The sequence below is a fragment of the Salmo salar genome, chromosome ssa14, assembly GCF_905237065.1.
Source record: "Salmo salar chromosome ssa14, Ssal_v3.1, whole genome shotgun sequence".
NCBI lineage: Eukaryota > Metazoa > Chordata > Actinopteri > Salmoniformes > Salmonidae > Salmo > Salmo salar.
In genome coordinates, this window is record NC_059455.1 from 3,160,363 (window position 1) to 3,176,567 (window position 16,205).

General features: G+C 38.7%; 1 protein-coding gene across 1 annotated transcript in view; it reads right to left on the reverse strand.

Moving 5' to 3' along the window:
- Nucleotides 1-15,922, reverse strand: part of basp1 (brain abundant, membrane attached signal protein 1) — an 81,844-nt gene extending 65,922 nt beyond the window's left edge. Inside the window, exon 1 of the mRNA XM_014139107.2 lies at nucleotides 15,697-15,922. The gene's annotated coding sequence lies outside the window, so the exon portion shown is untranslated. The remainder of the gene's footprint in view (nucleotides 1-15,696) is intronic.
- Between the last annotated feature and the right edge of the window lie 283 nt (nucleotides 15,923-16,205).

Consider the following 16,205-nt stretch of genomic DNA (forward strand, 5'->3'; position numbering starts at 1 on the left):
CCTACTGCTTTTATCCACTAAAGAGGTGACCCAACATCAATCAATAGGATCTACAGAAGGAAAATATAGTTGTAAAGTACAATGTTTGTGAATTCAGGGTTGGATTAAATCTGTACCACTGAAGTTCGGCGTTACAGCGCGATTTAAATTTAAAGGCAATGTTCCCGCGTTAGCGGAGACTGCATTCACGGTAAAAGCTATCTATGTCGGCTCAATCGGAAAAGACCTTCACATTTCGATCGCACAATCTGTAACGCTTCAGCGATACAGATTGAGTCGAGCCCTCACTCTTAAAATAGCACATCCCGCACTACCCTCTTTTTTGAATATCAATCCCTTAGGCCTGTTGCCTTTTAACCCAAACTAAAGCTTTGTTTATACCTGGCGCTAACATGTATCCTTTGTCCTGATCTTGTCTACATTCTGGTTGTGCCCACATTTTCATATATGCATCTACACATGCTAGATGTCCTGGTGCCTCCAGGTATGCAAATTATTTGACGGTTATTCTTAAAAATGATAGTTATTTATGTCATAAGTCAATGGTGCCACCTGTCAATGATTTTAGAAAGCGGGATAATGATGATTTAAATGTCAAGATCTGTCTACAATGTGTGCCTAACTACATCTGGGAGGTAGTTAGGCACAAGATCAGTTGGACAAGATCAGGACAAAGGACGCATATTACTACCAGGTATAAACGGGGCTATTGACAGCATATCCCCACCCCACTTCCTCTCCCTTCTCTCATTCCCTAGACACTAAAATAAAATGTGCTGCTTTGTGGACCTGTCAAGAGCTTTTGACATTGTTGATCATGCTACTTTATTGAATACCTTTTCCTCGATAGGCCTGATCTCTGACGCCTGTTCATGGTTTCATGATTATCCGAGTGACAGAACACAGGCTATCGTGACAAAATTGATTGAAGTACATAAAGGTGTTCCACAGGGGGTGATACTAGCACCTGTTCTTTTCACTATTTATATAAATGCTATTGGTCAATCTGCAAAAAAAAGAAAATAATAATTTGGCGAATGCTACTATTATGAACGCAATTGCCCTAACTGCTGACCTGGCTGTGACAAGGCTACAGTCCAATTTTGCAGGAAGCCCTTACTGATTTAAAACGCTTAATACGTGCAAAACTAAATATATGTTGTTTTCATGTTCTCATAAATTGTCTCAGATGGATTACATCTTTACTCATCAGATGGTTCTATAATCGAATGAGTGCCTGCATTCAAATATCTCTATATTTGGATTGACAATGATTTATTGTTTCAAAAAAACATACGATTGAGCTTGTTAAGAAACTAAGATTTAAAGTGGGCTTTATTTACAGAAACAGATCTCGTCTCTCTCTCTAGTCAACAGGAAGCAGATCAACCTTTCTACCTGTTCTTGTTTATACTATTTATCAATGTGCAGCTGCCTCTACTCTTAAACCCTTGGATGCCGTTTTTCATAGCTCCCTTAGTTTTATTACTCATCACTGAATTGTTTACCAAAAGGTTGGCTGGACCTCTTTGAAGTCACGTAGATCACATCATTAAGCACTTTTTGTTTACAAAGCCCTGCTCCACAAACTTCCGACTTAGCTAACGTCACTGTTAAGATTTAAAATGACATGTTATCAAACCCGTTCACAGGGTTTGTTAACTCTGGAGACTCCTTTGGGGTCTAAAGAGTTATGTAAAGCAGCCTTTAATTTCCTTGCACCTTACTACGTGTGCAATGATCTACAATACACTTTAAAAATGGGAAGAATTGGTGCCTCAAGGGACCTTTTTACTGTGTTTTTCTGGTTGTATTTTTCTTTTCATGTGTTGTTGTGAATAATAACGTGTATTCAGAACTAGAGGTCGACCGATTAATCGGAATAGCCGATTAATTAGGGCCGATTTCAAGTGTTCATAACAAATCGGTATTTGCCGATTTTTTTTTGTTTTGTTTGTTTTTTTACACCTTTATTTAACTAGGCAAGTCAGTTAACCTGTTGGGGCTAAGGGGCAGTATTTGCACGGCCGGATAAAAAAAAACGTACCTGATTTAAACTGGTTACTACTCTTGCCCAGAAACAAGAATATGCATATAATTAGTAGATTTGGACAGAAAACACTCTAAAGTTTCTAAAACTGTTTGAATGGTGTGAGTATAACAGAACTCATATGGCAGGCCAAAACCTGAGAAGATTCTATACAGGAAGTGCCCTGTCTGACAATTTGTTCTCCTTCTGTGGCATCTCTATCAAAAATACAGCATCTCTGCTGTAACGTGACATTTTCTAAGGCTTCCATTGGCTCTCAGAAGGCGCCAGAAAGTGGAATGACATCTCTGCAGTCTCTGGGCGAAAAACAGCAGGAGTTTTTGTGAGTGGTCAGGCTGAGAACAATGACACTGGAGTGCGCGTCCACGAGAGGACTCCATGTTTTTCTTTCAGTCTTCGAACGAATACAACGTCGCCCGGTTGGAATATTATCGCTATTTTACAAGAAAAATCGCATAAAAATTTATTTCAAACAGCGTTTGACATGCTTCTAAGTACGGTAATGGAATATTTAGATTTTTTTTGTCACAAAATGCGCTCGCGCGTCACCCTTCAGATACTGACCTGAACACACAAACAAAACGGAGGTATTTGGATATAACTATGGATTATTTCGAACCAAAACAACATTTGTTGTTGAAGTAGAAGTCCTGGGAGTGCATTCTGACGAAGAACAGCATAGGTAATCCAATTTTTCTTATAGTAAATCTGAGTTTGGTGAGGGCCAAACTTGGTGGGTGTCAAATTATCTAGCCGTGATATCTACTGAGAATATTGCAAAAATGTGCTTTCGCCGAAAAGCTATTTTAAAAACTGACACCGCGATTGCATAAAGGAGTTCTGCATCTATAATTCTTAAAATAATTATGTATTTTGTCAACGTTAATCATGAGTAATTTAGTAAATTCACCGGAAGTTTGCGGTGGGTATGCTAGTTCTGAACATCACATGCTAATGTAAAAAGCAGTTTTTTGATATAAATATGAACTTGATTGAACAAAACATGCATGTATTGTATAACAATGTCATAGGAGTGTCATCTGATGAAGATCAAAGGTTTGTGCTGCATTTAGCTGTGGTTTTGGTTTTTGTGACATATATGCTTGCTTTGAAAATGGCTGTGCGATTATTTTTGGCAGGGTACTCTCCTGACATAATCTAATGTTTTGCTTTCGCTGTAAAGCCTTTTTGAAATCGTACAGTGTGGTTAGATTAACGAGAGTCTTGTCTTTAAAATGGTGTAAAATAGTCATATGTTTGAGAAATTGAAGTTATAGCATTTATGAGGTATTTATATTTCGCCCCACGCGATTCCACTGGCGTCCCACCTTGCCCAGGGAGGTTAAGAACAAATTCTTATTTTCAATGACGGCCTAGGAACGGTGGGTTAACTGCCTTGTTCAGGGACAGAATGACAGATTTTTACCTTGTCAGCTCGGGGATTCAATTTTGCAACCTTACGGTTAACTAGTCCAACGTCTAACCACCTGCTTTACATTGCACTCCACGAGGAGCCTGCCTGTTACGCGAATGCAGTAAGAAGCCAAGGTAAGTTGCTAGCTAGCATTAAACTTATCTTATAAAAAACAATCATAATCACTAGTTGACTACACTTGGTTGATGATATTACTAGTTTATCAAGCCTGTCCTGCGTTGCATATAATCGATGTGGTACGCATTTGCGAAAAAGGACTGTCGTTGCTCCAACGTGTACCTAACCATAAACATAAATGTCTTAAAATCAATACACAAGTATATATTTTTAAACCTGCATATTTAGTTAATATTGCCTGCTAACATGAAAATCTTTTAACCTGTTATGGCTAGGGGGCAGTATTTTCACGGCTGGATAAAAAACGTACCCGATTTAATCTGATTATTACTCCTGCCCAGAAACTAGAATATGCATATAATTATTAGCTTTGGATAGAAAACACTCCAAAGTTTCTAAAACTGTTTGAATGGTGTCTGTGAGTATAACAGAACTCATTTGGCAGGCCAAAACCTGAGAAGATTCTGTACAGGAAGTACCCTGTCTGACCATTTCTTGGCCTTCTTCATCCTCTCTATCCATTACAAAGGATCTCTGCTCTTACGTGACACTTCCTACGGCTGCCACAGGCTCTCAGAAGGCGGCAAAAAGCTGAATGACGTAATTCAAAGCCCTGGCGGAAACACTTATCGCGTTTGTCAAGTGGCCGGAATATTATCGCTTTTTTACGAGAAAAATGGCATAAAAATTGATTTTAAACAGCGGTTGACATGCTTCGAAGTACGGTAATGAAATATTTAGAAATCTTTTGTCACGAAATGCGCCTGCGCGCGACCCTTATTTACCATTCGGATAGTGTCTGGAACGCACGAACAAAACGCCGCTATTTGGATATAACGATGGATTATTTTGGACCAAACCAACATTTGTTATTGAAGTAGCAGTCCTGGGAGTGCATTCTGACGAAGACAACAAAGGTAATGAAACTTTTGTAATAGTAAATCTGACTTTGGTCAGGGCTAAACTTGGTCGGTGTCTAAATAGCTAGCCGTGATGGCTGGGCTATCTACTGAGAATATTGTAAAATGTGCTTTCACCGAAAAGCTATTTTAAAATCGGACATATCGAGTGCATAGAGGAGTTCTGTATCTATAATTCTTAAAATAATTGTTATGTTTTTTGTGAACGTTTATCGTGAGTAATTTAGTAAATTCACCGGAGGTTTGCGGGGGTATGCTAGTTCTGAACGTCACATGCTAATGTAAAAAAGCTGTTTTTTGATATAAATATGAACTTGATTGAACAAAACATGCATGCATTGTATAACATAATGTCCTAGGGTTGTCATCTGATGAAGATCAAAGGTTAGTGCTGCATTTAGCTGTGGTTTTGTTTTTTGTGACATTATATGCTTGCTTGAAAAATGGGTAGTCTGATTATTTCTGGCTGGGTACTCTGCTGACATAATCTAATGTTTTGCTTTCGTTGTAAAGCCTTTTTGAAATCGGACAGTGTGGTTAGATTAACGAGAGTCTTGTCTTTAAAATGCTGTAAAATAGTCATATGTTTGAAAAATTGAAGTTTTCGGATTTTAGAGGAATTTGTATTTCGCGCCACGCCCATCATTGGATATTGGAGCAGGTGTTCCGCTAGCTGAACGTCTAGATGTAAGAGGTTAATTAACTAGGGAAAATGTGTCACCTCTTGCAACAGAGTCAGGATATATGCAGTGTGAAGACTATTTCTTCCTAACAAAGACAGCCAACTTCGCCAAACGGGGGATGATTTAACAAAAGCGCCTTTGCGAAAAAAGCACAATCGTTGCACGACTGTACCTAACCATAAACAGCAATGCCTTTCTTAAAATCAATACACAGAAGTATATATTTTTAAACCTGCATATTTAGCTAAAAGAAATCCAGGTTAGCAGGCACTAGGTGAAATTGTGTCACTTCTCTTGCGTTCATTGCACGCAGAGTCAGGGTATATGCAACAGTTTGGGCCGCCTGGCTTGTAGCTAACTAATTTGCCAGAATTTTACGTAATTATGACATAACATTGAAGGTTGTGCAATGTAACAGGAATATTTAGACTTAGGGATGCCACCCGTTAGATAAAATACAGAACAGTTCCGTATTTCACTGAAAGAAAAAAAACGTTTTGTTTTCGAGATGATAGTTTCCGGATTCAACCATATTAATGACCTAAGGCTCGTATTTCTGTGTGTTTATTATATTATAATTAAGTCTATGATTTGATAGAGCAGGCTGACTGAGCAGGCTAGTAAGCATTCATTCAAACAGCACTTTCGTGCGTTTTGCCAGCAGCTCTTCGCAATGCTTCAAGCATTGCGCTGTTTATGACTTCAAGCCTATCAACTCCCAAGATTAGGCTGGTGTAAGCGATGTGAAATGGCTAGCTAGTTAGCGGGGTGTGCGCTAATAGCGTTTCAAACGTCACTCGCTCTGAGACTTGGAGTAGTTGTTCCCCTTGCTCTGCATGGGTAACGCTGCTTCAAGGGTGGCTGTTGTTGATGTGTTCCTGGTTCGAGCCCAGGTAGGAGCGAGGAGAGGGACGGAAGCTATACTGTTACACTGGCAATAAAGTGCCTATAAGAACATCCAATAGTCAAAGGTAAATGAAATACAAATCGTATAGAAAGAAATAGTCCTATAATTCCTATAATAACTACAACCTAAAACTTCTTACATGGGAATATTGAAGACTCATGTTAAAAGGAACCACCAGCTTTCATACGTTTTCATGTTCTGAGCAAGGCACTTAAACGTTAACTTTCTTATATGGCACATATTTCACTTTTACTTTCTTCTCCAACACTTTGTTTTTGCATTATTTAAACCAAATTGAACATGTTTCATTATTTATTTGAGGCTAAATTGATTTTATTGATGCATTATATTAAATTAAAATAAGTGTTCATTCAGTATTTTTGTAATTGTCATTATTACAAAATAAATAAATAAATAAAATTTTAAAAAATTGGCTGATTAATCAGTATCGGCTTTTTTTGGTCCTCCGATAATCGGTATCGGCATTGAAAAATCATAATCGTCGATCAGAACCACATTCCTTTAAAGCTCAGAGAAGATCTCATGTTAAATACTGTTGAAGTAATATGGCTACAGGTTCATCTGGGAAGCTGCTATAGACAACCAAATGCTAACAGTCAGTATCTGTATAATGTATCTGATATCAACATAGAAGTATATTTTCTGGGTGATTTAAATATCGACTGGCTTTCATCAAGCTGCCCACTCAAGAAAAAAACTTCAAACTGTAACTAGTGCCTGCAACCTCGTTCAGGTTATCAGTAAGAGAAGTTAAACAGCACAGGAATGAAATCAACAACATGTACTGATCACATCTTTACTAATGCTGCAGATATGTGCTTTAAAGAAGTATCAAAATCCATCAAATGTAGTGATCACAATATAGTTGCCATGTCTAGGAAAATCAAAGTTCCAAAGGCTGGGCCTAATAGTGTATAAGAGGTCATAGGAATCACTACAAAACGTATTCTGTTGATAATGTAAAGAATATTTGCTGGTCTGTGGTGTGTAATGAGGACCAATCAGACACTGCACTTGACACATTCATGAAATTGCTTATTCCAGTTACTAATAAGCATGCACCCATTACGAAAATGACTGTAAAAACTGTTAAATCCCCTTGGATGGATAAGGAATTGAAACATTGTATAGTTGAGAGGGATGAGGCAATAGGAATGGCAAATAAGTCTGGCTGCACAACCGATTGGCAAACGTACTGCAAATTGAGATATGTGACTAAACTGAATAAAAACAAGAAGAAACTATACTATGAAACAAAGAAAACATTTATAAAGATGAGGAAAAACCTTGGAGCACCTTAAATTAAATTTTTGGCAAAAAGGCAAACTCAGCTCCATCATGCATTGAATCAGATGACTCATTCATCACAAAATCCACAGATAAAAAATATAATTAAAGTAATTGTCTATTGCCAAGATTAGTAAACTTAGGCATGACATGCCAGAAACAAAACGCTGAAACTACACATCCAAGTTTAACTGATCAAATTATGAAAGACAAGCATTGTAGTTTTGAATTCCGTAAAGTGAGATTGGAAGAGGTGAAAAAAGTATTGTTGACTATCAGCTATGACAAGCCACCTGGGTCTGACAACTTGGACGAAAAATGAATGAGGATAACAGCAGACGATATTGCCACATCTTCAATCTAAGCCTACTAGAAAGTGTGCCCACAGGCCTGGAGGGAAGCAAAAGTAATTCCTCTAGAACAGTAAAGCCCCGTTTACTTGATCAAATACCCGACCAAAATCAGCCTGTTACCAACCCTTAGTAAGCTTAGGAATTGTGGGGGCTGTTTTTTTAGACTTCACTGTGGCTTTTGACATTATCGATCATAGTCTGCTTATGGAAAAACGTATGTATTATGGCTTTACACCCCATGCTATATTATGGATACAGTTACCTGTTTAACAGAACACTGAGGATGTTCTTTAATGGAAGCCTCTCCAACATCCAGTTAGAGTCAGGAATTCCCTAGGGCAGCTGTCTAGGCCCCTTACTTTTTTCAATCTTTACTAAAAACATGCCACAACGCAGGTCCTACAGGCTCTAGTTTTTTCACACTTGGACTACTGTTCAGTCGTGTGGTCTGGTGCCTCAGAGGGACCTTGGAATACTACAAATTTCTCAGAACAGGGCAGGATGGATGGCCCTTAAAAGTACACAGAGAGCTAACATTAATGACATGCATGTCAATCTCTCATGGCTCAAAGTGGAAGAGAGATTGACTTCATTACTACTCGTTTTTGTAAGAAGTGTTGACATGCTGAATGCACCGAGGTGTCTGTTTAAACTACTAGCACACAGCTCAGACACCCATGCATACCCCACAAGACATGCCACCAGTCAAGAACAGACTATGTGAGGCACACAGTACTACATAGAGCCATGGCTACATGGAACTCTATTCCACATCAAGAAACTGATGCAAGCAGTAGAATCAGATTTAAAAAACAGATGAAAATACACCTTATGGAACAGTGGAGACTGAAGAGATACAGGAACACACACGCATACGCAAACACACGGACATTGTAATATTGTTGTATGGTGGTATTATACATTTTTGTATTGTAGATATGTAGTGGTGTAATCTTTTGTTTTTTTAGCAGCTAATGAGTTTCCCTAAAAAAATACAAATATTTTACTGTGTATATGAATGTGTAGTTTAATGTATATTTTGGTGCTATACAGGGCTCATCTGGAAAAGAGACCTTTGTCTCAGCATTGACTCCCTGTCAAAATAAAGGTTAAATAAAATTTAAAAAATTCCCTCTACCTCTGTCTGTCTGTCTGTCTGTCTGACAGACTGACTAGGCTGGTCTATTAAGACAGCTTCTCGTTGACCGTTTCACTGTGTGGTTGAGTGGGCAGCATCAGGGCAGACATGGGCAAAGCCACAACACAGTGGTCAGGTCTGCACAGAGTGGCCAGACAGATAGGGGAGACGCTGGGAGACCGGGTACTATCCTCCGAACCCCCTGCTAGAGGGGTCGGGACACACACACACACTTTCTTGTTAACACACAGATACATTCTCTCTCTGCAATACACTCAAAGCACACAATGCTCACTCACCCCAACATGCACATCTATAACCCCTCCCCACACACAATTGAATGTTTTTGACAAGCCTTTGATTCCCCTCTTGCCCTATAAAAAACGGTGAGAAAATTACTGTAATATCCTCTTCAGCACCCACTCTTGAACACTCACACACTAAATGAAATCTGACTTAACTAGGACTCACAACGTTATCCCATCATATCTTACATGATTTAAGCCACTCATCTCTCTCTCTCAACCTCTAAACTAGGACCAGATTTGCTAAGCTTTTACCAAGCATTTGCACCTTGTATTTTCAGAAGGGAATAAGACATTTGGTTACACTTGATTTGGATAGTCAATCTGTAGATGCTCTGCAGACTATCAGTAACATTTCAACTAACTATATACGAACCATAACCCTAAACTTCACCCCTACGCTAAATAGGTTAACTTGAACCCATTTGCAGTCCACATTGTTCTAAGTAATAGCATGGCTTCAATCGCATTCACACTGATATAAGGACTAGGCCTACTGTGAATTGAATCATGGCTGAGCATGGACATGCCAAACATGGTCAATAAGCAAGATTAAATTCATTATTGATAAGGCCTAAAAAGAGAATATAATTATAAATCAAATTCTAAACAAAACAACAACTTCCTTTAAACACTCACAGGCACCATTTCTCCCCGTGGGCATTTCAAACAACGCAGACTATGGAGGGTTTTACACACATCCAAAAATGGGACCCGCATGGCTAAAATTATGCGGGCCTGCCTACAATGCATACATAAAAAGGGAATGTCAGCTCACTGTTTTACTCTCAAACCTGATATTTTATTAAAGCTTTGGTGACTAAGATGTATTTCCAAGCGGTCTCAGGAGCCAAACCCTTTATCGACAGTCTTGACTACTTCGCGATTGCATTGAGCAGACAAAAAAAAAAGCCTTCATTGAGGGGAGGCTATGCTTGGTTTTATAGAAAATAAAATGTGAAAAAAAATTTGTGTTTTTAAATATGACGTATACAGGCAACGAAAGCACATTAGGTTACTCTTATTCCATCCACATATGTGCACTGTGTCTCACTGCTGGATAGGCTGCGATTCCGCTGTCAAAATCCATGCAATAACGAACTGCGTTACCACTGAAAGCAGCTTTTGGTTGGTCTTAAATATCCATCAGCGCTACCTAAAATTAGCACTTTGGATCATGTTTATGGGCACACCTCAAATATTTCCACCCCGCCCATCTGAGCGCAAGCAAGCTGATATAAGGCAGGTAAATTACCAAACCTGGCATTAGGGCTGGAAAATGCCAGTGTGGCAGCACTACATGACGATTGCAAAGTAACGTGCATTTGACACTAGTGCCGCCTTAATGCCAGCCGAAAATAGAGCCCATAGTATATAATGATAAACATCTCACAAAATGCAGAGCAAATTTGGCTAAAAGTTAGGCTCCGTCTTGGATATGGTCACATCAAGGTATATTGAATTGGTTTGACGGTATGCCAATTCTGGCTGCATTAAATAGCATTGTCAGTTTGTATTGCAGTCATGATTTCTTGGCAGACAGGGTTTTGTGTGACAGATGGTGCTCACAGTATAGAGACTGGGGATGAGGAAATGTTGGATTGCTGTTATATCTGAAGCATGACCGTACTGGGCATAAAACATACACCACTGTTCAAAAGTTTGGGGTCACTTAGAAATGTCCTTGTTTTTGAAAGAAAAGCTATTTTTTTTGTCCATTAAAATAACATCAAATTGATCAGAAATACAGTGTAGACATTGTTAATGTTGTAAATGACTATTGTAGCTGGAAACGGCTGATTTTTATATGGAATATCTACATAGGCCCATTATCAGCAACCATCACTCCTGTGTTCCAATGGCACATTCATTGTGTTAGCTAATCTATGTTTATCATTTTAAAAAGGCTAATTGATCATTAGAAAACCTTTTTGCAATTATTTTAGCACAGCTGAAAACTGTTGATCTGATTAAAGAAGCAATAAAACTGGCCTTCTTTAGACTAGTTGAGGAGCTGGAGCATCAGCATTTGTGGGTTTGATTACAGGCTCAAAATGGCCAGAAACAAAGGACTTTCTTCTGAAACTCGTCAGTCTATTCTTGTTCTGAGAAATGAAGGCTATTCCATGCGAGAAATTGCCAAGAAACTGAAGATCTCGTACAATGCTGTGTACTACTCCCTTCACAGAACAGCGCAAACAGGCTCTAACCACAATAGAAAGAGGAGTGGGAGGCCCCGGTGCACAACTGAACAAGAGGACAAGTACATTAGAGTGTCTAGTTTGAGAAATAGATGCCTCACAAATCCTGAACTGGCAGCTTCCAGCTACAATAGTCATTTACAACATTAACAATGTCTACACTGTATTTCTGATCAATTTGATGTTATTTTAATGGACCAAAAAAATGCTCTTCTTTCAAAAACAAGAACATTTCTAAGTGACCCCAAACTTTTGAATGGTAGTCTATATATTTTCATTGTGTACTTTTCATTTAGACATTTTGAGAAGGGAATCATATTGCCTATAGGCTACCATAAGAGCAGGATATTATTTGTTCAATTGTATTTTTTTTCTAGAGCGAGAAACATTATATGATTAAATACTCCCTATGATTCCTAATAAATTCTAAGGAACCCATCCTATTAACTGTAAAATGGTCTAATGTAGTAGTCAAAGGGCCATTTTATATTATTTCAAAATTGGTTTGGGGTTTTTGTTTGTCAATCAAAGACTTGTACCTAGATATTCTATCTAAATGAATATACTTACATTCTGCCTATTAGCATGAATCCCAGCCAAAAGCTAATTAGAGGTTTAGTGGGTGTGGCTAGAGTTAGCAGTGAGGGCAATGTCCTGAGCACCTGTATGTTCCTACTACATTCTCTGTACCCTCTTTCCAAGTGTGCGAACTGCTTGGTTTTTAATTAAAACAGAAACAGTATTATGTGAACGTGAAACACATAATCCCATTCATTGGCAGTTCAACAAAGAAGCCACTTGTGTTCAATTTTCTGCTTCCACCCGTGGAATTGGATCCCCTAAATAAGACATACCATTGCACTCTACCGGTAACATCAAAACCCCAAAAATAAATAAGATCATATGCAGCTAGCCATAAGCTTACAGCAACACCATTCCTGTATTCGGAATCATTAAGTCTACTTTGCAACGGTTTCACAATTTATCAGTAACGTTCTCCGTAACAGTTACAGAAATGTTTTTCTTGCTATGAATATGATATGTGCTTGTTTATCTACCTTAGTTGAATGCACTGACTAAGTCGCTCTAGACACATTTCTGCTACAAGCCTAAAATGTAAATCTACTCTTTCAAAGCATGCTGAGTATTATTCTAAATGAACTCACCCCCAAACAAGACCATATTTGGTCTGCCCGGACTGGGCCAAATCTGAACCAATCATAGATTAAGTACAATACAGCACAGTACAGTAGAGCAAAGTTGCATTTAGTTCAGCACAATACAGTAGAGTAGGCCTACAGTAGAGTGTACTTCATAGAGTACAGTCAAGTAGAGTGGAGTTCAGTACAATATAGTACATTATACTGAACTTTACTATACTCTACAGTACTCACACTTAATTTACTGTATGAACATTACTGTTCTGTACTCTACTGTACAGGGCCCAGTTTCCCGATAGCGATGGATCTTGGGTATACGAGTGTTTTAACAATGCATCTTTACTGCAATGACTGAAAATGTAACATGCATTTCCCAAAACACCACACAGATAGAATGGTCACTGAGCGCATCGTTGGAGCATATGTCGATACTGACAGGGTCTCGCTTCAGCTTTCTCAATTCAAATCTTACCTTAACATTAGAATTATTTCACAATACTGATGACAGATCAGCTCCTAGAGAAATATTTCCACAATAGCTGCAAATATTGACGTGGCTTATTCTAATGCTTACCCAATAAAAATGCATTAAATCACAGTTTTGGCACATTATTGTGCACGTTAGGCTACACATCATTAAATATATTGAGACAAATTACAGACAGTAGCCTAGCCTACAAGTAGCAAAATAGAACTCGACTGAACATGAAATGTATTTTAATATAGTTAAAATAGGCCTATAGCCTATTGTTTATTTTAATGCAGTCATCTCAGTTTTCATTTAAAGCATATTTTTTATACTTGTTTGTGTCAATTGCAAAGACATTGGCAACTTTCTATTTGCAGTCAACTTTGTTCTGAAGTTATCGGCAGTCACAGATAGACAAATAAATCAAGTGACACAGGAAGGTAAAACAGTATATAACAATGCGCTGTGCATCAAGTGGTCTGAGGCAGGCATTCGATTGCGTTCATTTTCAAGTGCAACGTTAACGCTGGTTCTGGGAAACAGCTCAGAGATCCTACGAAGGTTCTAATGATGAACTTAACATGCTTTTGGGAAACCGGGCCCTGAACTATAGCCCTTATATCAGTGTGAATTCTATTGTAAGTAATAGCATGGCTTCAATGTGGAGTGCAAATGGGTTCAAGTTAACCTATTTAGGAATAGGTCTACATTTTGTTATTTTGTTTCTGTAAGCCATTTAACAAACTATAATGGACTAACATTGGAATTGATTCCAAGGAAATGCATAAAAGGCCATAAAAACACAACCTGAAGCAACCACTGAACAAAAATATAAACAACATGCAAAGTGTTGGTCCCTTGTTACCTAAGCTGAAATAAAAGATCCCAGAAATGTGTTTACATCCCTATTAGAGAGCATTTCTTCAATATAATCCATCAACCTGACAGGTGTGGCATATCCAGGGGGGCACAGTAGATCACAGGAGAGTACTGTATTGTGAAGTACCAGACGGCTGTGGAGTTTGAAATTAAGGCCGGTCCCAATCGGAGATAAAAATGATTACTTTGGACGTTGACATCAAAGCCAGGGCGGACGGACCAAATTTCAAAGTCCATGGACTTTGGATGGTGCTCACTAGACTATATCTTAGTTTATGGGATGAGTTATTCAGTTATTCAGCCATAATTTCATAGCAGCATCGAATAGACATCAGGTTGCCTCCAATTTATAGCCAATTCCCCTCCTGCAGATGTAATGATGATACCCAAATGATGCGTTAAAATGATATGCATCCATAGCAGAGCAGTTATTGAAATGCATTATGCTGCTTCTTGACAGGTGGCTTAAGTATAGGCGACAGTGTAGCTTGAAGCAGAAACCAAAATTGCATTGCCTACAAACATGCATTAAAGCAAACCGAACGGTAGCTATTTTTGTTATTGAATAATAGCCAAATGTTTAGGTCATACATTTGATAATATAACATGTCAATACGAAATGTCTCATTCCCGCCCTAATCACTGTCGTAAAAAAAGAGAACCCGTGCACATTCTCAATTCTCTCGATTTAAGAAATAAAGTAGTATTTTAGGCTATCGATAAGGATATCGAACTTCGGGACACGCGACAGGCAATTGATAAGCATGGTAGAATATCATGCATCCAGCAATCCACACCCTAAAAGCAATGCGCATGCGTCCCGCCAAACAAAGGACTTGGCATTACTAATCGAAGTTTCACTCCAACCCAATAGTATTTGAGATGTAATTGCAACGATGGACACTAAAAATGATAACAATATTTTACTTATTATTTAACCGAATCAGATATGATGCTAAATATTTTAAATGATGCTAAAGAGTCTTGCGAAAGGATAGGCACTCTAGTAGCCTACACCCCCTTCTCATCACACATGCCATACAAGAACTGAGCATCTCCTATTTGTGCACATTCAGATGAAATATGATATTAATAAATCAGTCACCTAATTCGGTCGCGTTCAGATCTAATGATATGACAGTGTGTGAGTGTGTGTTACATGTAGTGTCACACCTCCATACACAAAGAGGTGGGGCAAATAATCTTATTTCTGGAATTACTATAATTTCCATTTGGAGAGATGTTCCACAATCTCTATAAAATGTGGAGTTTCTGTCCATTTGGTCAGCCTAAATTGTGACACTTGTGCATCATTAGCACGCAATGTTTGTAATCAGTCATATTTACTTTTAAAGAGCTCCTACATTAATAAACTACACTATCATCAAGACATGTAAAATACTTGTATGGAGGAAAAGGTCCATACTTCACCAGACATTATGCACGAGAAAGAGAACACACCCCTTTATCTTGACATTTTGTCGGTAGAATTGCATAGAAGGGAAAACGGACTAATTATGACATTTCCATTGCAAACAAGGTTACTCATACATTTTTAGGATTTGTCCACATAATCAGTCAAGTCAATTTGCTCAGAAGTGCTCCTTTTTTTGTCAAATACATCCCATTATCCAACGTGCGCTCTACCTATCCAAATGGATAGGTGAAAAGCAGAAATCTACACACCCTGAAAATAAAACGATTTGAAAAAGCGCACTTGAGCAATTGTTAATCTTTTTCAAAAATAAATATTCAATGGAGTGATTCTTACCGTTGACAGTGAAGTAAGTTACAAAGCCCTCCTTTCAATGAGTGTATTTTATCAAGCGGCTTCGCCTGTGCGCGTGGTAGCGTGTGCCTATTATGGTAGTGTTCTGCGTGGCTCGCTCTGCATTTCTCTGGCGACACGCGCACGTACACGCACACGCACGCACACGGTTCACTCCATTCTGGCGATCATTTGGGCGCGCGACGCTGCTGAGACGTGGAGGGCTGATCTACAAATGCCTAAAGGGACTTTCACATGGGCCACGATAAACAGCAATTGAACCGCGAGGCAGGCATTCGATTATGTGTAGAGACCAGCGGTCCCGGTTGTTATCAGCACGAATGTTGTCGTTAAAACATTGGTTGATTGGTTTACAAGATGCATTCTGCTCATTGGTCAAACATGCACAGCACCTGCTCTTGACTTCACCTAATTTCATATTTTGGAGCCTAGAGTGCTGATCCATTAGCCACTTCTCACAGGCATGTGCAACACAAACCACACTGCTTGTA